Genomic DNA, 24482 nt, shown 5'->3' on the forward strand with positions numbered 1-24482 from the left:
TGCAATGCATCCATTACACTGCAGAGGTCAACCTCAAAACTTGGCCAAACTATGTGGGAACTCCCAAACCATTTCCTGTTTAGTTTCTTCTCAGACAGATTAAGCTACAGCAAGGAGGCGTTAGGATAATATTTATTTCCAGAGAGGTCAAAATTGTTCATTGAGTAGATTAAATTCTATGAAGACAAATACCTATGGTCAGAGAGGTTCACTCTCTCTCTGTTTGTTGGTCAATGTCTGCCTTCTTTTCCTCCTCAGGTGCTTACCAACAACTTCCCCATTTCTCTGTTTCTTCATTCACTTTCCTTTACTCTTCTTGTTTTATTTTTTCCCTTCCTTTGGTTGTCATGTCATTCTCTTTTCCATTTAAATCTTCATGACTTTGTTTCATTTAATGATATGAAAAGTTATGTAGACATAATAGCGAAATAATTGCCTATTAATTTATCAGCCCTGCTTAGTGAGATAGGTTTTCTGCAATAAAACTGTACGGATTTAAACTTAATTAAATAAGCTGAAATATTCCAAATGTAAGAGACATATTTTTTTTCTACAAAGCAGGCTAAGATGTTTAGCACATTATAATTACATTTCAATTAGTTGTTTGGATATTTTATTAAGTTAGGTTACTGTAGAACAAATCTGTAAACAATAATATTCTCATGCTAAATGGATTTTTCTCAAGTAAAAGGATAGGCAGAGATACTTTCACTGAAGGCAAAAGAATGAAAAACAGTGGCATTTTAAGATGTATTTGGATATTTTCGTTGAACAATATTTAAAGTTTTCTTTGAGATTACAGATACTTTTCCAACTACCAAGTCTGATAAGACAGCCTTTTGAGGCCCATTCCCAAAATGGCTAAGTTTTATTACTGCTCAGGGCCTTTTCATCCTTTCATCTTTGCAAGGTGAATAAATTGTTTTCTATGTAGCATTCAATCTGTAGATCTTTTCTATTGAGACACAAATCTTCTTCTGCTCTTTGTAGCCATATTTTTCAAATCTTATGATATTTTCCAGAAGAGTAGGGCTTTGAATATATCAATGGACTCAAATGTTAAGAATCTAAATGAAAATCAGGAAAGTCAAGGTCTTTGCCAATCTCATTGGTTCATTGTTTGAGGGGATATTTTCTTAATATACTGCCTTGAATTCAAAGTCCTTTATATTTCTAAAATAAATTTTAGATTAATCATCTCATGAGACTTTTCCTTGTAACAGGGACATAACCACTTCTGCCAACAATTACGTACTAAGAAAGAAAATGTTGTTTATGGGAGTCACACAACGTAACTACAGTCACACAAAGGATTATGAGGGAATCACAGCTAGGACCCGTATGCTGAATACTAGTTTCTTGTATTCAGATCTTCACTCTTATCACTAGACTAGGGGCAAAAATACAAAAGACCAACAAGGAATAATAGAAGTAAGAAATGACAGTGGAGGAGCATCCTTGTATCTTAGCCTTAGAGTAAATAAACTGGTTTTTGAAAATGGAAATGTTTTGTTAATAAATAAAAAAAATATTTTAAGGTAAGTAACAATCAAATAATATAGTTTGTAATGAAATGTTTTTCAGTGATACTCTCAAAATTATAGGTCAGACATATATATCAGTTTCTCTTTCTCTCTTTCCTTTCCCTTCTTCTTACCTCCTTCCCATTCCTTCTCCATTTTCTTTCCTTCTTATTCTTTTATTTTTTTCCAAGACAAAGTGTTGCTCTGTCACCCAGGCTAGAGTGCAATGATCTTGGCTCACTGCAACCTCCGCCTCCCAGGTTCAAGCAATTCTCTTGCCTCAGACTCCCGAGTAGCTGAGATTACAGGTGCCTGCCACCGTGCCCAGCTAATTGTTTATATTTTTAGTACAGATGGGGTTTCACCATGTTGGCTAGGCTGGTATCAATCTCCTAACTTTGTGATCTGCCTGCCTCAGCCTCCCATAGTGCTGGGATTACAGTAGTGAGCCACTGCGCCTGGCCGCCTTCTTACTTTTTCATAATATATGATGTGAAGTTGGTCAAGACAGAAAGTTTCAAATTGCTCTATCTATTGAGAATTAAAAACATTTTTTTTCTCTCTCATATGTAACATTCCATAATGTCAGCAATAAGTTCAATAATCATTAGCTATTATTAAAAGATTATTCAAGAAGAAATTGACAAGCGCCTAATAATTTTCCTGGGTAGCAAACGCTTATCTTCCTGTTTTACCCTCTAGGCTGAAATAAAAGATTTTTCAAGTTCCAGAGCAAATGAAATAGGTAGAAAGTGCTTATGCTTTATTCTTGTAGATTGTAGCGTGTTCTAAGACCTCAATATCTAATTACACTTAATGGAGAGTTTTGAAATAAAGAGATAACCTCATTGGCTATTAGGTGTTTTAAAAATTGTGGGAAGAATCCCAGTGAAATTTTCTTCCCTCCTGACACACTCTCCTTCTTTTCCCTGCTCATGCCCACTACATCTATTTATTAGAGAAGCCATATCAACCCATGTATGTACATTTTCTCAGGATATCCAAAAGTCTTTGGATTAATTTGAGAATGTTAGATAATGTAATTGCATAGAGTTATTTTGTTGATATTGCCGTGTCTGCTGACATTCATATCAGTGATGAAGCAGACTTGGGTGCTTCACTTACATGAATATATTAGCAGGGATGTAATACAGCAATAAGCATAACATTTGGCAAATATGATATTTGGGACAACCTCTTTTACCTCTCTCGGCAAAAAGGACTAAGTGATTTTTTCATAATTTACTGACCACATCTGGATGATTCTATTTATCACATGCAGAGTGGGGATTTTAAATTACACAAGGTAGGCATACATTTTGGGTTTAAATAGAAATCTCCATGTCAAGACCCAAAGATTCATAGACTTAAAGAATTTCATGTTTGGGATGTTCTACCTCAACTTGCTCTTTAATGTTTAAATCAACTCAAATTCCAACAGCTATCATGTGCTGGCTCTGTAATATGTGTCTTAGGCACATGCTCACATTTAATGTTCCTATGTGGCGTGGATTGTTGGCAAAGAAACTTTGCAGCCCTCAGAGGTTAAATAATTTGTCCAAAGGTATACAGTTAGCTATTAAGTGGTGGATTCAAGATTTGAACTTCTACCTGTATGGCTTTATAACTGATGTTCTTTAAATTGCCACCAGGTTATCTAAGGCCATAACACAACTTACAAGGAAGAATCCCACAACACCGTGTTTTTGGTTAGCCAAATTCAGATACTGCATTAGTCTGTTCCCTGACTGTAGCTGAGAGCGCTTTTTGTCTTGACATCTCCAACTGTCGAGGCCAAACCTCTATAAATATTATCTTCTACAGATAGATGACACTGATGAGGCTAGAACTTATATCCGAATATATGTATATAGATACAAACACACACACAAATATATTTGTAGATCTAAATGCACTTTTATCCCACTACAGAAGAGGAATGATTTCTACAGAAGATGATATTACCTGAATAAGGAGAAATGCCAAATTATTTTTAAAATATGAACAACTGAAGACAGCATGTATCTCTCTCATATGTTCTAAAACTGGAATAACCAAGATTTGTGGTATAATAAAAAGCCATATATGAATACAAAAGCTTTCAAAAAATTTTTGAGACATAGAATTTGCTCTTGTTCCATTGTATTAGTGAAGAAACTGAAGAATATAAAAAAAAAAAGAAAAAAAATCATTCTTTGGAAATAACCCATAATTGGTCTGTACCTGTTGCTGGGCATTCATAGGACCCTACTCCTATACTGCCTAAAATAGTATGTCCTGCCAATTACTTTGAACTTCAGTTTCCTCACAAATACCATGGAACAAGAACAAATTCTGTGTCTGAAAATTTTTTTGAAAAGTTTTGTATTCATACATAGATTTTTTATTACACTGCAAATCTTGGTTCTTCCAATTATAGAACACATATTTAATATTTATTGAATGAGCATTGCTAAATGCTGAAAACTATTTTAAGTATTTTACAGCTCTACCTCACTTGACCCTTATAATAATTTTATCAAATATGTACTGTTTCTACTTTTCATGTATAGATGAGGAAGCCGTTATAAGAAGAAATTAAATACTTTCTTATGCTCATAGAACTAGTAAGTGAGAGATCCAGGATTGAAGACTGAGCAATCAGAAGCCAGAGAAAAAACTCAAAAGTTAAGCAGGAAGTAGGATGTGAGAGTTTTAGGCAAAGTCATTTGCGAAAATATTAGTGGTCCCTCCACTTTGCACTAGCCCGGTGGGGAAGACTTCAAAGCAGAAATATTACTCAAAACAAAAAAAAAAGTTTTAGAAACAGTTAACATGACTAGAATTATCCAAGTCTTTCCCCTAACGGGCTGTTTCTCTCAAGTAGACTGTGGAGTTTTCTACTTTGTCCTACCTCCAAGTCCCAAGAAAAAAAACTACATGACTAATGACAGTGCAAGAGGAAAGGAGTGGCTTTATGTTCAGATTCCAGGTGAAGTTTATGATGTTGTCAGAAAGAAAGCCGTTTGAGTTACAGCCTCTGTAGTCTCGGTATGGATGCTTTTTTGAGACATACACTATCTGTGGAATGCTACAGCATAAATTAGGTTTTGTTATGATTTATTTACTGTGTTTTATGATTTAGCAGAAGTTTTGAGATTAAAAACCTCAATAATAGGCACTTCTTAAAAATATGATGATGAAATCATAACAGAGCAAGAGCTCTAAGTTTGGACTAGAACGCTGGTTTAGGTTATTCAATGTGGCTATCAAAAAAAAAAATTTGTACCTTAGCTGTCTTATCTGGAAAAAAGGAGGTAATTGTGACCTTCAGGATTGTTTGGGGGTTAAATTAATGAATAAAAGTAAAACATTTAAAACTGCTCAGAACACAGGAGGTAATGCATCAGGTTAGCTCATAACTTTCAATTCAATTTTCCTTTGGTGATGCTAGGTTGGATGAAGATAAACACTGGCTTCTCTCCCTCTTTTTAAAAATGTATAATGACTATGCTGAGGCTTTTCCGATTAACTGGTCACAACTGCTGTGTTTGGCTAGAGGTGTGTATTCTATACGCCACTACTTTGTATTTAATATAAGATTCATTCTTTAGATAGTTCCTTTTGTTACATAAAGCAATATTCCTTTCAAGGTGTGGAACTTTTTCAAATGATATATTTAAAATCAAATATTTTCTAATGGAATTAACTTTAATGGACATTTCTGTAAAATAAATTCTTTCCCCATTCTTTTCAATTGTAATGTTTGGATGTGGAAGATTTAGAAGGCAAACTCTAGTGCCAGAATGAGTTTTATCCTTGCTCACTTAGAATTAATTTGTCTTTGGCAAATTAACCACGGTGACCAATTTTAATCCCTATTCTTTATAATTTGTACATATTATTTAATATACATCAAAAATGTCTTCAATTAAAGTTGATTGTGTGATGTTATTGTATAATTGTATGTATTTTGCATTAATTCTTAGTTGATTGGTATTTTAACTGCTAGAAAAAGCTAAGGCTAATAAAAGAAATATAGCAGTAAGAAAATTTCTGCTCTTTATAAGAATCGTGAAGTTGGAAAATATTATAAAAGAAATAGAATTTTAATATACATTTCAAAAATTTATTTTATAATTCATATTTTTAACATAAATTTCAAAAAGCACAGAATTATGTATGCCTAGACAAGCTCTGCTCCCTGAAAGAAATTTGAAAGAAATGTCATAAATATAGGCTAAAAATAATACCAAAATGACCAGTCCATTCAGTCAAAACTAGAAGCAAAATATCAAATAAATTTTTTGTTGCTAAATATCTGATTTATTTCATATAAACTAATCATTGTAATAGTCATAAGGTCATCATAAAATATTAATGAAGAACATTATTTTCCAACCTTACAGTTTTAAATCAAACTACACTAATACTTTCCTACATGATATTTAAACATAACCGACAGAATTAACTGACAAGTGATTGGCAAATGTGGACTTATTTGAAAAAATTACATATCCAACACCATATTATAAGAAGTGTCTAGATATCTTTTGGTTCTCTGTGCAAATTACAATTAATGATTTCTTATTTATAAATAGTAATTATATATTTAAAGTGGAATTGAAAGTAATTTCATTACCAGTCACTCTAAAATAAAAGATAGTTACTTTTGAATATTCTTCAAAGGAATTGAAAAGCAAGTAGAAACTGAAATAATGTTCAGTAATGGGATTATTGCTGAATTATCACAAAGAAAATACATTTTTTAACTGTGTAAATCAGCACAACCCTTGATTTAGAACTCTCTTAAATGAATTATTTCACTGCAAAATTATTTCGCATTACAATGCTACACTTACATTATTGTTGTGTGAATGGCATGGTTTGTATAGTGCATATTAGGATTCTAGATATATGGAAGTTAAATAGTCACAGAGAAAACTAATGTGACAATTCAGCAATGATAGAAATTTTGGAAAAGTGGGATTTCCACATAATTTTGTTTGATTTCTCAACCTCAAACTTCATGTAAGAAATGTAGGGACTATATTTATTTTTAAAATCAAAAGCAATTAAAATCAGTTTTATTTCAAACATACTGCTATACTCATTATGATAACTGGTAGTAAAGTATGCTGTGATCAAGTTTGGAATTCAGTGCTTACAAATTTCTTTTTGAAATCGAAACTGTTTACCAGTGACTCCAGTAGAGGGCACCATGCATAATTTAGCACCCTGAAAAGTCTTCTTCTGCCTGCCTTCGGTTTTCTTAAGTCATGCAGGGGCTCCCTCTGCTGGTCTTTTAGACCAGAAACCAGATGTCAATGCGTTGACCCCAAATGTCACAGTTGTTGTGCAATTATATTCTAAAGATTATTGCAGTTCCAGATCCACTTAACTTTACTACTCACAGGATTACAAGAAAAGATAGCAAACAAGTTGAGCAAGGCTTAGTTAAATACTTCTATAAATAGTTTCTAACAAATGTTACTTCTAAAATGACCAGGTAGACAAATAAAATCAAATAGTACCTGCACATTATAGAGTAATAGGCAAGAATGACACATAGCTATTGAAACTGAGCAATGACAGTTTAAAGAATCAAAATACTTGGAATGTGCGTTCCTGTATTTTTGTGCATGTGTATGTGTGTGTGAGTGTGTGTGTGAGTGTGTGTATGCTAGATGGGAAAGATGGAAGGAAGAGGAAGACACTACTTGTTTTACTCCTGCAACTACCATTGATCCAAATTATTTTCATCATACTTTTTTGATTTCATTTTAAGTGAAGTCAGATAATAGGTTTTGGCAAACTCATAAGAGTTTGCCCAGTGATCTAACAGAATCAAAATAAATGAGGTCATGTGTTTCTGCACATGCAGAGATACATATTGAGGCAATTATCTTGATAATTATTTTTTTTCTGAAATAACTTTCATATTAAATAGCAGGGAAATTGCCAAAAAAGTATTTTTTAGCTTGCTATGTATCTTGCTACATACTGAATATTGTCCAATTTCTGCAGCAAAGCAGTTAGCAAATTGTACAACTAGTATGCATCTTAATTTCCACTAAGTATTCTCATTCTTTACTTTCCTACCAGAGTCTGTGCTAATGCCACGTATTAACACATTGCATTGGCGTTTATACCCACAAGTCAAGCACAAACCACAATTTCAAACAAAATTATGGAAATTCTTGGGTGTTAAAATTTATCAGCTGCATTTTAGTAGTGAATATTAATAAATGGAATATTCAATCTTTTGTAACAACGATAATAGAGCTGTTTTTATTATTCAAGTGAGTTTTCTAAGCATTAGTAATAGCTGATGATTAATTATGGCATTTTAGTTAATGGAAAAATGATGATGAGGCAGAAAAAAGAAATGTTCTATGCAGTATACATAATATATGGATATGTTGGCTAATCTGTTGGTTTACTCCTGACTTTATCAGTGGTGGGGTTTTTGTGGGAGAAAACCAATGTTCTAAGCTCTTTTTGTAACATTATTTTTTTGTGGAGTTTGGATAACATGTATTCCAAAATCAAAATACCGTCTCGATACATGAGGTTTAGAATACAAGCATTCTTTTTACCACTGGCATTGCTGTTTTCTAAAATAGTCCTGGGATCAAAGTTTGGAAAAAGAATTTATAAAACTATTACCTTGATTTGTTTACCATTAAAATGTTATAATCTGTGACCTCACAGTCAGAGAACATTTCCAAACAAATACAATAAAAACCCAAGTGAAAAAAAATAGGGCTTAAAATTTGGACAGTTAACTTTTAAATTAAGTTGGCTCATTTGCCTGATGCCTGCTGTAGACTTTGAGGGTTAGTTGGCTTGCAGAAGGTAAAATAGTAAACTTTAATGAGTAACGCAATTTTAGACAGAGCAGAAACAAATCCTCACTTATTTTTTAGAATAGATTTTTGTTTTGGTAGATTTCAAAGGATGGATTTTATTCCCCCAACTTGGAATAATATTAATTAGGAACTTATATTTTTGAAAATTCTTTTTTATTTTACACAGTTTAGTTACAAAGCATTGTAGAAAATTTAAAGCACGACCTCACCTTTAACATCCTCTTAGTTGTTCTTAAAACTGATAAGATAGCCTTCTTGTCTTGGGTGCTGAATTTCTATTTCCTGTCCTTACAAATTACTTACCTCTAAGAACAATTGACACCATAATGAGAAAGCACAAAGCCCATACCAAACTAAATATTTCATGTAACATTATGACTAAAATTACATTTTATTCAGAAATAAAAAACCCTGTTTCTATATTTAGAGTCCAATAAAGCATTGCCGTACAACAATAATTATGGAAAGTTGCCAATGATTTTTAGGTGATTTTATATTAAAATCACCTAAAGTTTTGGCCAGATATAGTTATCATAAAGATAGGATTGGGCAGGCTTATGTTTGTGTGAATTTATCTTTAGAATTGCTATAAAAGAAAAAAAAAGTGACTCAGATTCACACAACAGCCTTCTTGCTGTAACTAATCCTTGTAGATCTGGCTGAGTCGCTCAGGCTGTACTTCCTGTCTGAACCCGCCTGTGTGAACTGAAGACAGAACAAAAACAAAATAAAAATTCGGCAAAGATCCTTTTTGCTATTTTTTAAGAATGCCAAAACTTGTCGAATTATTTGAACATCAAAGTGTCTTCCTGTCTCTGGATCATTGTCTGTGGTATAAAATTCCATCTCCTTCATTGTCTTCATAAAAAGAGGGCACAGGTCTTTTCAAGGAGCTTTGCAAGTAACCTCTGCATATTCCAGCAATGAAAAGGCTTCGTAGGTTTGTAAAACTAGAGCAAATTAAGCTGTCTTAGAAAAGAGTTACTTATAGAAATATCTTGAACTCTCAAGGGACATTTTCTTTCTTTCTTTTTTTTTTTTTCTTTTTTTTTTTTTTTTTTGAGAAAAACCTCTATAAAATAATCTGCTTAAAATATGAGGACATTTTTTCTTCTTCATTTTTCTAAAGATAAGACGGATGAAGACTATAGATAATTCATGTGGATCAAAGCGTGTTGGTTTAGTTATCAGTTGTAAGGTTTTACTTGAATCTTTTACAAAAGATTTTTGGTTAAGTCTTGTTAGGTCTCTGTTTTGCAACTTTAAGCTCTATGTTATTTATAATATTTTAACAGGGATTAGTGGAAGTGAGGTAAAGTGATGAACTTCCACATTTAAAGAGTATTTCTTCTGGCAAATTTTAGTTAAAATATTATAAATTATATTTACACAGACAAAAAACACTGATAAAGCATCCATCTGCCAGTGACTCACAAGGCCAGGTCTCTCTTGTGTACATTAGTCCATGGAAGATATTTCACAGTAGAAAACCTACCAGAAAATGGACTCATTTTATCTGAAATGAGGTGAGAAATTGGGTCTGAAATATTAGTGAGAAAAAAATCTTAGTTCTCACCCAGACCATCATGATTTCACCACTGGTTTGATTAGAGCTTTTAGAAAATTGTACCCCAACTAATTTTATGTGGGGTTGGTTGAATCCCAACCCCACATAAAATTTTGTGACTCTATCATTTTATGATTCTAAATCCCCTGGAAGACACAGTGTCAACCAACATATCACTCAAGGTAATATATAACCTTTGAAGCCTTTCACTCCAGAGAGATGGGCTGAAGGGCTTACTCTCTGAATATAACCTGATTTTCGGTTCCATAATATGCACACATATTTTGAACAACATAAATTTATTCTATGTTCATTTTTCTCTCTCTAGTCCTCTCTAAAGAATCATTGAATAATTTCTGAATCATTGAATTTTCCTTTTAATTTACCACTCTACCTACATGTGGGTGCTACTCCAATTACTTAATATTTAGGAAAAAATTAGGTCTTATTTTCTTTAATTTAGGAAGCGGACCCTGCTTCTTTCCGTAAGTAGCGCAGCCTGGGTAGTTTTGTTTCCCATGGAGGAATGTAATCTGTTGCTCAGCTGATAGGTTCTGATCTAGGAGAATTAGCAAAGCTCTGCAGTTTGTGAGTAGCCAGGATCCCATAATAACATAAGCCTCTTCACACAACCTACTAGCTGTCTGTATATCTATGTATCCATACGCATGTCTTGATAGAATATGCTTTAATTGTTGTTCATCCATTCACCACCCCAACCATCTTTGTGTTATTTATTTATACTTGATATTGCTCCACAAATAATTTGGTACAGTTGACAAACATGGACATCTCAAAAATAGGTACTTACATATCAATGTTTCAAGGACTAAAGAAAAGGTGAAAACGAGATGTGTCATCCTGATCAAGAGCCACATCTTGGCTTCCACACAAAATGTGTTCAATAACTATTTGTTGAAGAAATCAATAGGTAAAAAGTAATTATAGATATAAGGACAAATGCATCATTTGTCTCTTGGTTTCTGAGTAGCCAACACACAGAAAATGGTGAACCTAGTAACATCTGCTTGAGAAAAAATGTTTCAAAATCTTTTTCTCTTTAAATGAGCAGCATGGTAACTGAGAGGAGAATATGAAGCAAGTTGTTCTACAGGTGCTTGGGGACATATTTTTTCTTTATTCCTAAGAAGCTGCATGAATAGTACTTTCCAGAACTCGTGGGAGAATGCAACAATTTTTAACAATGGTTACATAATTATGAATAATATATAGCGAATAACTGTGAAATATTATTATTTGCTAGTTTTCTAATGACTCAGCATATCAAATAATATGCCAGCTGTGAAGTTCCTAATAATAATTTCCTGTAAACAAAATATCTAGAACTTGCAAAATATTTAATTTCTGGATTGAAAAATACAAAATCCTTGACTTGTATATCATTTGAGATCTATGTTAGAATTGTCACAGTAGGTCAATCAGCCCAACATTCTTCAGGTTAAAAGGTTTGCTGTGTAGAACAAAAGGCTGTTCATCTTCTCTGATATCAGCTTCAAAATCTAAAGGTAGAAAGAAGACACCTTACCTTCTGTGTTTGTTATTCAGTTATTCATGAATTGATACAAGCTTTAAGATTTTTACTTTCAAGACAGATATTTCCAAATACATTTGTGTTTTCAAGCCCTAGAAGGGGACTAAGATATCCCATTTGTATATATGCACTCACACACACATCCACACATAACATAATGGATTGTCTCAGTGCTTACACATTCATATATTATTATGCCTCTTTGCATATCCAGGTTAGCAGAATGCATTTCTGCATGTATGTGCAGGAACTTACAGGTATATAGTGTTGCAGCCACACCCACATACTTTCCCCAATTGTTATTTTCTGCCTTGCACATTACTATTTCCCAACTTTCATGGCCTCCAGCATAAACATACCTTTCCTTCCCTGTTTACTGATTTACTTTTCACCAGATAAACATTATCTTGTGACCATGACCTGCCTGCTCATCTGTCAGCCTTTGCAAACCAGAGGAACTGTGACTGCCCAAGATCCCTTACCAGGGGAAAATATTAATCAGTTGTAAAGTTTAGGGCTTGCACAACGGAAGCTGACACTTCTGAGAAGTCCACCAAATATCTGTAGCCAGCAGATGTTACTCTGCATGTTTTAGTCTTAACGACCTCTCCTAGCATATAAAGTTTATAATGTTTCATTTCTCAGTAAATGCAAATGAAAACCTACTATTTAAGAAAGAATATCCCAGGGAAAACAAATCAGTATCAGTTCTCTAGTTTCAATGCTTACAGTAAGTGCATATTTCTCATGTTTTACTCATAAAGGCATCCCACTAACAAATAAGTTTTGATGCTTTCTAAAATTCAGGAGGGGCAGCCTAAATCAGTAAGAACATAGAGAAGCCAAAGTTTTCACACAAGGATAACGTACACATTTTGCTTGCATTACATTAAATGAATAATCAAGAAATATGGTTGAAAATCTGTATGCCATTGATGACCACAAGTGTCTATATTACAGCTTATGTGCTTGGGCTAAAAGTTATTGCATGCAAAGAATGCCCAGCACCAACTTGCTTTTTCTGACACCATGATAGTAGGAATTATCATATATCTACAGCAAAAAATAAAATTGTTGAATCAAAAAAGATAAATTTAACCCTTGCAATCTAAGAAATGTGTGATATATGACTTTTACACCATGGACTAGAAAAAAAATACCTTAACCGTTGGCAGTAGCCATATTTTAAACTTCTCTCACTAGAAGGATGAAATTCCTTGTCAGTTTGAGTTTATTCAGGACACGATTTTATATTCCATTCTTTTGAGTATAAAACTCTCATTCATTAAAAAAAAAAATTTAGTATGAATTTCCCGTATGAAAACTCTGTTGTTTCTCTAAGTTATAGTTTTTACGTGAAACTGGTTTTTGTGCTGTAGCTGTTGAAACTTGTAATAATCAGCAAAAGAAAAAAAAAATTCAGTGTCAATTTCTTTAACACCAGGGTCTCAAAATGAGTCATTTTTATACACAGTCTAACAAAGAGAGGCAAACCAAGTAAAGGCCACAGAGATTTCTTTTACAGAGCAGATCTGTTTGTTGTCCATGTTATTAGCTGCTAGTATTGCATAGTAAAACACCCCAAGTGGATTCCAAATGTGCAGCAAATTTATATAAACTTACCCAATTTTTTTTCCGGGCTGTGTTTTCCATTTCTTTCCTTTCCTGCCTGACAATATGTTGCCATGCTATAAAAGCCCTAATGCCCATTTTCAACGATTAGCTGTACATCAGCATTACCACCACAAATCCACAAGTTTCACATCAAGCATTAAATGGGATGAATATTGATCTGCTAAAGAGGATTTATTTATTTCTAGCTCTATCCAAAGATCAACTGCTAGCAGCTTTTGGGGGATCTGTGAAGCTCTCACAGCACAAAGCTACTGCATACATGACACTGGACTTGACATTTCAGTTCTGGAAGAAAACCAAACAGTAAATTCAGTGCAATAATCCTAGATAAATGAGATGATCACTGGAAAAGCTGAGATAGTTAAGTGGTCTATCAGAGAAGTCCAACGGATGGTATTGAACAGTTGCTACATAGAATCCTCACTCATGTCAATATGGTCCAAAGCACCCATCATATCAGATGCCAATATAATCACATTAAAACAATCTCTATCTCCTGCTTTCATTTCTCTGCATGTGTATTTTTCTGGATTTACACGTGATTGTAAATGATGCACAATGTGACAAAGCTGTAGCCTGACAATTGTTTTGAATATGTATAAGCTGTATTGTAATATAGTGTTAAATATAGAAAATGCATTAAATCACCTTATGCTATGTAGCATGCGGGATGCAGCTTCATATTCTTACTGGCGAATTAAAGGATGATGGGGCATCTTGTTTTTAAAAAACAAGAAAGGTCAAATTCTGTCTTAAATTTTTCAAGACCACGGAATTTCCTTTCCTTCTCCCCCAATTTGTAATATCTGTCATCCTCCATCCCGTTCAAATACTGTAATTACCTTAAACTTACAACTGACATTGGCTGAATCAAGTAATACTCAGTGTTTGCATAAATTCAGTGTTGTCGAGAGAGGTGCCCTTTAAATTGCCCACAACAAAAATTTTACTTCTACCCATATGGGCATTTGATAAACATTTTTTCCTCTTAAAATCTCTTTTTATCAGAAAATGTGAAAATTTGAGTACATCCAGCTTGTTTAATAGCTTAGAAAAAATAATCTTTCATTGTCAGAAATATGAAAAATAAAAATTTTTTGTCTATAAATATTATAAATGCTTATATTATCTTGGTGTAATTCATCACCATTCATTTGAAATCTAGCAACTCAGTCCTATAAATACATATAAAATAATTTATATTGAAGACTGGTGTAGTAAAAATGATTGTTATGTGCCATTTTAATACCAGTTTATTCATATTAAAACAGATACATAGGCATTATCTTATTAGCTCACAAACTGTGTAAAAGCCAGGGTGGCGTCTTACTACAGTTGTACAGGGAAGGATTCAAGAGGTTAAGTTGCTTATTCAGCCATGGTGAAATGCTCCAGCTCAATTCTTCTCATGCCAGCTCCCAGGTTCTCATTCACAGACTTTGTGGTCTGCAAGTGTCCAGCTTGGCGGTCCATACAAAACAAATTAGCTGGAAAACCGTTCATTTCACTTTGCTTTGTAGAGACAACATCTGAAAGTAAGTGTATCATAAATCAATAGAGGTCAAGGGAAAGTTTAACTAAGCCACTTCCTCACCAAAGAGAAAAAAAATTCTTAGATTTTCTTCCAACCTCCACTACATAATCATGCTTTTCTGTTTAATTGTTTCCATTCATTTTGATTACACCTGTCAAACTGTGTGTTGAGTAAGAGGATGTAAACAACTGAAAAAAAGAAAAAAGTGACATAAGACTGGAAGTTTTGTAGCTCTAAAATAATGGAAGCAATATCTCAAATCATAGCTTTACCCTTTTGGAGAAAAATATTTTTATATTAATCATGTTTCTGGAAGTTGGAATATTATGTTTTGTTGTAGATATTTGAAACTTTTGGTAGCAGATGTCCTTGGAGAGATACCACTTAACTGAATTAAGGTTTATTCACAGACCGGTGTGTCTAGATTGCCAAGGCCAAGTGATGTTTATCAGTCTAAATAGTGTCATTGGAAGATACAAAAACTGGAACAAGCGATGCATACTGATCTTCACTTTCTGATTGTGCAGTCCATTTTAATTCATGTTAGTCACCCAGAAAATAGAGATCATAAACACTGATTTTTAAAAAGACACTGTAATATACACAAACCGCAGGACACAATAGTTTGGGGGTTGCTTCTGAGATTTTTCAATTACACATTTTGAAAATCTTTTAAAAATTGGTAATTATTTGGTTTTAGGGATTTTTTTTTCCAAAGAAAATTAAAGTATTATAATAATATCATATGCCAATTAATAGTTTCTTTTTAGAAGATGTGTTTTCCACATCTCTGAATCATATACCCTTTGGGAAGGAAAACAATATCCCCCTTAAAGAAAAATGCAGGAGGCAGAGGTGGGACACGGGATGGTTATCACATGAAATTGTGATACTGTATTTAGGGCATTTCTCAAGCATTGATCCAGGAAACTGGAAAAGTCTTCAGTTTCAAGGCATTGATGACATTATAGAATATGGATTTATTTTGATTTATTTATTCATTATAGAATATACATTATACTATCACTGATAGTATAACCTATCATTGATACTTTTCAAAGTTACCTATGCATGAGAACAGTTTACTCTCTTGGTTCATGTTGTCTGCCTTCTCTTCAAGGTCTCATTTTCCTTCTAAGCATCTCCTCTCTCTGGCAGTTTTCGTGACATACAACTCACTATACATGAAAAGTTTCTATAAAAATCAGAGACTTGAAGACATTAAGAATCTCTAAGGTCAACAAGCCATTCTTCTCTGTTATGCTTAAAAGTGATCAGTAGGCATAGAGTGGGACTCCAATAAGTAGTTTTATACTAAAGTACTTTGAAAACGTTTTCACCATGCCACTCAATTACTTAAGAGGAAATCAAGCTAATTAAAAATATTAGGAAATGCATTCATGGATAACATATAAAAAATTTTAAAACAAATACATATATTTATATCTACATTGTTAAGATTCTAAAGTCATTTTATATATATATCTTAGTAGATATGATTCTAGTATGCCTGCAGAAGGCTTACTAAAGCTGAGAGTGCAGAATATTTGACTCATTCTTCTTGGGCATAATGCCGTTACCTAATAATAACGTCTTTCTTCAGAAACACTTAATAACATATGCCACATTAAAGCTGACAGCAATGCTTTCAGTTAGGATAGCCTGGCAAAATTTCAGAAAGGAAGGAAAACATCCCTCCTTTTTCAGCTTAAAAAAAAATATATATGGTCAGCCATGCCTTTTCCCTTCCTGTTGGATATGTAAGACAATATCCATTCTTCCTTTGATTGCAGGTAAACCAAGGCCATTTAGGTAATGTGTTGCTTTTGTCTTGATTGTTTATGCTAGCTATGAGCAAACACATAAGCAAAGTGCTAAAGGCAAGCTGTCAAGTCATTGTACTGAGAGCTGGACTAGAAATTCGAGTTGACTTACTTAGTTAATCAAATGGCTCAATGTAAAAAAGAGTGTGGAAGTACTGTTTTGTGGTAGCTTATTTCAGAGACAGATCTGCTTAGATCTCTGCTACCGTTTTTTCCAATTTCCTACCAAGCGTAAATTGGTTTTGCTCACATTATTGTTCTTTCTCACGTTTCAGTTGGTCTTACCAGAGAAAATGGCTTAATGTGGTAGCAACGATTTGGAGAATACCAATCTTTTGATTTAGACAAGTTTTTATTTCTTACCCATTGTTCTGGATGCTTTTTCTTCTTTTTATAAACAGAACAGAACAAAAGACTATTGTTCTTAACATACACTGCATGTGCTAGTAACATATATGGGAAAATTTAACAGGAGGGATTTTCTTTTCCAGTTACATTTATGCCTAAACAGAAGTGCCGGCAGCATAAAATGATGCAATAAACCTCTCTAACAGTAGCTGATTTGTATGCAACAATGACCATAAGGTAACTCTTCAGCAAACCTGAATCTCATATATAATGCATAGCAGTTAATAAATCATAGTAAAATCAGATGGCTTAGAGCCAACAATACCCACCTAGTAATGGAAAGGGGTGGAAAGATTTATAGAGAGACAGATTCTGCTGGGATTTTGCTTTTAAGATGCTCACCAACTGCAGTGGAGTATCTGACACAGTTTCTAGCTAGACTTGTATTCTGTTGATTCATTCCATCTTTTTGTCTGAGGATTTTCTGCAGAAAGCTGCTACCCTTTTTCTTCTACCACCAGGTGGAGTGTTTTCTACCATTATTTAAGGTTTTACACTTCAGCCCAATACACATGAGGAGAAAATGTTCTTTTTGAACATCTCATTTTTAAAATAAGATTTTAGTAAGCTGTTTTCCTCAATCAAATGCATTCAGATAAATAAACCTTGAATTTTCCTGTCAAAAAACAAATTTTTGCTTTACATGATGTCACATATCTTGACAGAGAAGCAGAGTTATGTTTTTGCTTTATACTTTCAGAACAAAGTGTTCTGAGATGTGCTTATTGGATCTCACTGCCAGTGTTTTACTGGCTCTACCATGTGAATCTTAAAAATGCAGAATTTGCAAATTTGTCACATGTCAAGGGAAAGAATATTGAGGACAACATGTGCCATACAGATCTGAGAGACGCATTTACTTCAAATCTGTTTCTGGTTATTGGTAGGTCTTGGCCAATTTCCGGTGCTGACATGGGCTATTGAGATGTGTGGCAAACATGTCACCTCAGAGTTAGAAATATTTGAACCTACTGAATTATGATCCTCTACAAATTCTTAGCATTAAAAGAAATGAAGATAAATTGCTGAAGCAGGGGTGGGTGTTAGAAATTGTTAATGCCACCACTTAATTTTTTACATAATTGTCTGTCCTGTGCAGACTCACATTTTTATTTTAGATTCAAACTTTACATTTTTCATTTACTGCTGGATTTTGATGAAGTGTGGAACAGAGATCATCTTCCTGCATGCTCTAATACTCATATACATATTTTCACTAAAATACATTGTGTATCATAGTGTCTATTTTATGAGGCATGTTGAAACTAAAATGGATAAAATAGCATATAACATCTCAATCTTTTAATTTTTTTTTTATTGTCTAGAGCATTAGAAATATTTACCTTCAATTATGGTAGCCACAAGATGGCAGTAATTCCTTATTAAATGGACAGTCCTATCTGCCCTGGATGGCCGGTAGTGACTGACTCCTGGTAAGAGAGGTAGGAAAATAAAGAGAAGGTCCTCTTTGGGTTAAAAGTGAAAACAAAATGGTGTAAAGGTTCAAAATAATAGAAGTGGCCTAAAGTAGAGTAAAATAGTTTTATCCTGATATCTATCGTTAGGTTTTAAGATGGCAAAAATTTCAGGAGAAATGGTGTAATCAATCAGACTAATCCTCTAGCAGGCAATATTATAAAATGACTACTTTGAAATAATCTGGGAATGTGACTAGTTTTATTTCTATGGGTAGTAATTAATTTCCTCATGACTATAAAATCTTAGGCTTGTTTTGGCAAGTTTAATCCTTGGCTCTCATGTGATGGTGCTGCATTAATAACAGTGATTGTAGGCAATAGCTTGAGAGTTGGAGATGGTTCACTGTAAAAACAATACTATGTCCCTGAAATAAAATATTAATTCAAAACAAAATAACTGGTGACAAAAATACATAATGAAGAGCCCTAACAGTATATGTGCCCTAGAACTCTCTGTGTTTGAGGGACTCAGAGCAGACTGTACTTCAAGGGAGTACTGGTGTATACTGAAGTGTAGATAGCAAAGCAAATTTGAAAATAATAATTTTTTTGTTTAGTCTCTAGAATTAGCCCCAATTGATAAAGTGATCTTTATTTTTGTGAACGTTAGCCAACATGGATAAGATATTTAGAAATTGGATTTTTATAAATACAAACCAATTGAAAATTGGAGATTTATTGTCATAAATACATGTTTAAAAATTATATCAGATAAAGCTGTATAATAACAACAAAGCTAAGGGAAGCAATGGATCAGAAAGTTATTTATCATGGTGATTTGAAAGCCTAAATATGGCTAAGGTCTGAAAAATACCACATAAAATCAAAGTTTTTAATATTAGATAAATTGGATAAACTTTTTGACATATGATGGAAAGGAATTTTATTCATTTTTGTCTGTAGGTGCAAAATTTAGTTTGACCTCATTTTATACCAATAATTTCTAATTTCCTGCTGTGTATTATAATTCTGATTATAGCATTTCAGAGTCGTGATATATTTTCTTTTGTCTACACATGAAAAATAAAGGATCAAGAGAGTTATATGGATCCTTGAGCCTCAAAATGTTATTACTGGGTACCATATTGTGTACTTAAAATTTGCAGAGAGACTAGATCTTAAGTGTTCTCTCACACACATGAAAAGGTAACTATGCAAAGAGATGAGTATGTTAATTAACTTGTCTATGGTAATCATTTCACAATATGCACATATATCAGAACATCACACTGTACACCAGAAATAATATACAATTTCTAATCATCAGTTATGCCTCAGTAATGCTGGAAAAAATGTTATTATTAAGAATATCTCAGTAATTAGAACAAAGAAGTATTTTGAAAACGAATCCTTATTATTTTAACTTATTCTTGAATTCTACAATTTGCTAGCATAAATCCAATGAGTGAAAAATATTTATTTCTATTCTTCCTCATACTAAATTATCCAAATGATCATTTGTAGAAGCAATTCAATGAAATTAACTGAATTTCTCTTATTAAATATATTGGCAGAGGCTAAATTTAGTTCTTATAAATGTATAGTCAGAGATGGTTTGCTGTAAAAACAATCCTATGTCCCTGAAATAAAATATTAATTCAAAATAAAATAACTGGTGATAAAAGTACATAATGAAGTGCCCTCACATTACATGTGCCCTAGAATTCTCTGTGCTTGAGGAACTCAGAACAGGCCATATTTCAAGGGAGTACTGGTATATACAGGAGTGTAGATAATTGTAATTTATATATATGTATATATTGTAACACATATTTACAATTATCTCCATGCATATTAAAGCCATATGAATGTTGTCTTCTTTGGAGCTGAGGCCAAATCAGATGTACAGTTATCAGAGCATGAGCATTGATGAAGTTTGGTCACATTTTCTTCATGAAAACTGTGTTTGAACTATGTTTGAAAGAAGAGAGACTTTGTTGAGAAAGAAAGAGATGAAGAGGGTGTTCAAATGAACCTGTTTCTTTTATCTTGCCTGTTTCTAAGCTTATGATATAATAATATTTTAGAGTATAAACTTGAAAATTCTAGAAACACTAGGAAAATACATGTAAGTGGACACTTCTGAAGCTATAAAACTTTCAAAAGGAGAAAATGAAGACTCAGAATCTAAACTTTTTTCTCAAAAACCCTTCTGATTATAATCATCAAAGCCTTAAAAAGTTAATAGTTTGATTTAACATTAAAAACTACAGAGATGGCTGGCAAGATGACAGAATAGAAATGGCTCTGGTCTGCAGCTCCCAGAGAGATCAACACAGAAGATGGTTGATTTCTACATTTCCAACTGAGGTAACTGGGTCATCTCTTTAGGACTGGCTAGATGTGGGTGCAGCCCATGGAGGGTGAGTCAAAGCAGGATGATGGGGTGTTGCCTCACCTGGGAAGCACAAGGGGTTGGGGAACTCCCTCCCACAGCCAAGGGAAGCTCTGAAGGACTGTGCCATAAGGAACTGTCCATTCCGGCCCATCTGCTACACTTTTCCCACGGACTTGGCAACCCGCAGACCAGGAGAATCCCTCGAGTGCCTACACCACCAAGGCCTGGGTTTCAAGCACAAAACTGGGCAGCCATTTGGGCAGGCACTGAGCTAGTGGCAGGGGTTTTTTTTAATACCCCAGTGGCACCTGGAATGCCAGTGAGACAGAACCATTCACTCCCCTGGAAAGAAAGCTGAAGCCAGGGAGCCAAATGGTCTAGCTCAGCGGATCCCACCCCTACAGAGCCCAGCAAGCTAAAATCCGTTGGTTTGAAATTCTTACTGCCAGCACAGCAGTGTGAAGTTGACCTGGAATGCTTGAACTTGGTGCGGGGAGGGGCATTCACCATTACTAAGGCTTGAGTAGCAGTTTTTCCCTCACAGTGTAAGCAAAGCTGCCAGGACTTTCAAACTGGGTGGACCCCACCTCAGCTCTGCAAAGTGGCTATATATAGCCGGACTGCCTCTCTGATTCCTCCTCTCTGGGCAGGCCAACTCTGAAAGAAAGGCAGCAGCTCCAGGGGCTTATAGATAAAACTCTCATCTCCCTGGGACAGAGCACCTGGGAAAGGGGGGGGCTATGGGTGCAGCTTCAGCTAATGAAACGTTCCTGCCTGCTGGCTGTGAAGAGAGCAACAAATATCCCAGCACAGCCCTTGCCCTCTGCTAAGGGACAGACTGCCTCCTCAAGTGGGTCGCTGACCTCAATGCTGCCTAACTAGTAGACATCTCCCTGCAGGGGCTGGCAGATACCTCACACAGGAGAGCTCTGGCTGGCATCTGTCAGGTTCCCCTATGGGATGAAGCTACCATCAACACTATGAAGAAACCGCATCACCTAATGGGCAAAATAACCAGCTAGCATCATAATGACAGGATCAAATTCACACATGACAATATTAACCATAAATGTAAATGGGCTAAATCATCCAATTAAAAGACATAGGCTGACAAATTGGTTAGAGTCAAAACCCATTGGTGTGCTGCATTCAGGGGACCTTCTCAATTGTAGACACACAGACACACATAGGCTCAAAATAAACGGATGGAGAAATATTTACCAAGTAAATGAAAAGCAATATATATATATATATATATATATATATATATGTATATGAGGAGTTGCAATACTAGTCTGATAAAACAGACTTTAAACAAATAAAGATCAAAAAAGACAAAGAAGGGCATTACATGGTAATGGGTTTAATACATTGGTATTGGGTAGATGGTAAAGGGATTAATACAGCAAGAAGTAACTATCCTAAATATATATACACCCAATGCAGGAGCACACAGATTCATAAAGCAAGTTCTTTCAGACCTATGAAGAAAGAGATTCTCACACAATAATAGTGGAAGAATTTAACACCTCACTGCAAATATTAGACAGATCAATGAGACAGAAAATGAGAATATTCAGGACTTGAATTCATATTAGATAGATCAATGAGACAGAAAATTAGCAAGAGTATTCAGGACTTGAACTCAGTTCTGGACCAAGCAGACCTAATAGATATCTATAGAACTCTCCACATCAAATCAAAAGAATATACATTCTCCTCAGTACCACGTCACACTCATTCTAAAATTGACCACATAATTGGTAGTAAAACACTCTACCACAAATACCAAAGAGTGGAAATAATAACAAACAGCCTTTCAGACTACAGTGCAATCAAATTAGAACTCAGGATTAAGAAACTCACTCAAAACTGCACAACTACATGGAAACTGAACAATCTGCTTCTGAATAACTACTGGGTGCATAGTGAAATTAAGACAGAAATAAGCAAGTTCTTTGAAACCCATGAAAACAAAGACACAAACATATCAGAATCTCTGGGACATAGCTAAAGCAGTGTTTAAAGGGAAATTTATAGCACTGGGTACCCTCAAGAGAAAGCCGGAAAGATATAAAATCGACACCCTAACATCACAATGAAAAAAAAAAAAAAAACTAGAGAAGCAAGAGCAAACAAATTCGAAAGCTAGAAGAAGACAAGAAATATCTAAGATCAGAGCAGAACTGAATGAGATTAAGATATGAAAAACCCTTCAAAAAATGAATGAATCCAGGAACTGGTTTTTTGAAAAGATTAACAAAATAGGTAGACCATTAGCCAGACTAATAAAGAAGAAAAGATAGAAGAATCAAATAGCCACAATAAAAGTAAAAGGGATATCACCTCTGATCCCACAGAAATACAAACTACTGTCAGAAAATACTATAAACACCTCTATGCAAACAAACTAGAAAATCTAGAAGAAATTGATAAATTCCTGGACACAGACACCCTCCCAAGACTAACCCAGGAAGAACTCAAATCCCTGAATAGACCAATAACAAGTTCTGAAATTGGGGCAGTAATTAATAGCCTAGCAACCAAAGAAAGCCCATGACCAGACAGATTCACAGCCAAATTCTACCAGAGGTACAAAGAGGACCTGGTACCATTACTTCTGAAACTATTCTGAACCATAGAAAAAGAGAGACTTCTCCCTAACTCATTTTATGAGGCCAGGATCATCCTGATAACAAAAGCTGGCAGAGACACACATACACACAAAAAGAAAATTTCAGGCCAATACCCCTGATGAACACCAATGCAAAAATCCTCAATAAAATACTGGCAAACAAAATCCAGCAGCACATCAAAAAGCTTATCCAGCATAATCAAGTCAGCTTCACCCCTGGGATGCAAGGCTGGTTCAACATATGCAAATCACTAAACAATTTGTCACATAAACAACCAATGACAAAAATTGCATGATTATCTCAATAGATTCAGCAAAGGCCTTTGATAAAATTCAGTAGCCCTTCATGCTAAAAGCTCTTGATAAACTAGGTATTGATGGAACATATCTCAAAATAGTAAGAGCTGTTTATTACAAACCCACAGCCAATATCATACTGAATGGGCAAAAGCTCTGGAATCATTCCCTTTGAAAACTGGCATAGGACAAAGATGCCATCTCTCACTACTCCTATTCAACATAGTATTGGAAGCTCTGGTCAGGGCAATCAGCAAGAGAAAGAAATACAGCACATTCAAATAGGAAGAGAGGAAGTTAGATTTGTCTCTGTTTGCAGATGACATGATTGTATATTTAGAAAACCCCATCATATCAGCCTCAAATCTCCCTAATCTGATAAGCAACTTCAACAGTCTCAGGATAAAAAAAATCAATGTGCATTCCTAAACACCAATAGTAGAACAACAGAGAGCCAAATCATGAGTGAACTCCCATTCACAATTGCTACAAAGGGAACAAAATACCTAGGAATACAACTCACAAGGGATGTGAAGCACTGCTTCAAGGAGAACTACAAACCATTGCTCAAGGAAATAAGAGAGAACACAAACAAATGGAAAAACATTTCTTGCTCTTGGATAGGAAGAATCAATATCTTGAAAATAACCATGTGGCCCAAAGAAATTTATAGATTCAATGCTATCCCCATCAAGCTACCATTGACTTTCTTCACACAATTAGATAAAACTACTTTAAATTTCATATGGAACTAAAAAAGAGCACCTATAGGGAAGACAGTCTTAAGCAAAATGAACAAAGCTAGAGGCATCACACTACCTGACTTCAAAGTATGCTACAA

General features: G+C 34.4%; 1 long non-coding RNA gene across 1 annotated transcript; it reads right to left on the minus strand.

Moving 5' to 3' along the window:
- Positions 1 to 3115: 3115 nt before the first annotated feature.
- Positions 3116 to 22795, minus strand: LOC116534396. Its single transcript, XR_004261693.1, has 3 exons — positions 22572 to 22795; positions 19857 to 19865; positions 3116 to 3127 (listed from the first exon to the last, which is right to left on the minus strand). It is a non-coding gene; the product is annotated as an uncharacterized LOC116534396 (long non-coding RNA).
- Positions 22796 to 24482: the final 1687 nt, after the last annotated feature.

This window comes from Sapajus apella, unplaced genomic scaffold, assembly GCF_009761245.1.
Source record: "Sapajus apella isolate SASKATOON/1434 unplaced genomic scaffold, GSC_monkey_1.0 scaffold87, whole genome shotgun sequence".
Classification (NCBI taxonomy): Eukaryota; Metazoa; Chordata; class Mammalia; order Primates; family Cebidae; genus Sapajus; species Sapajus apella.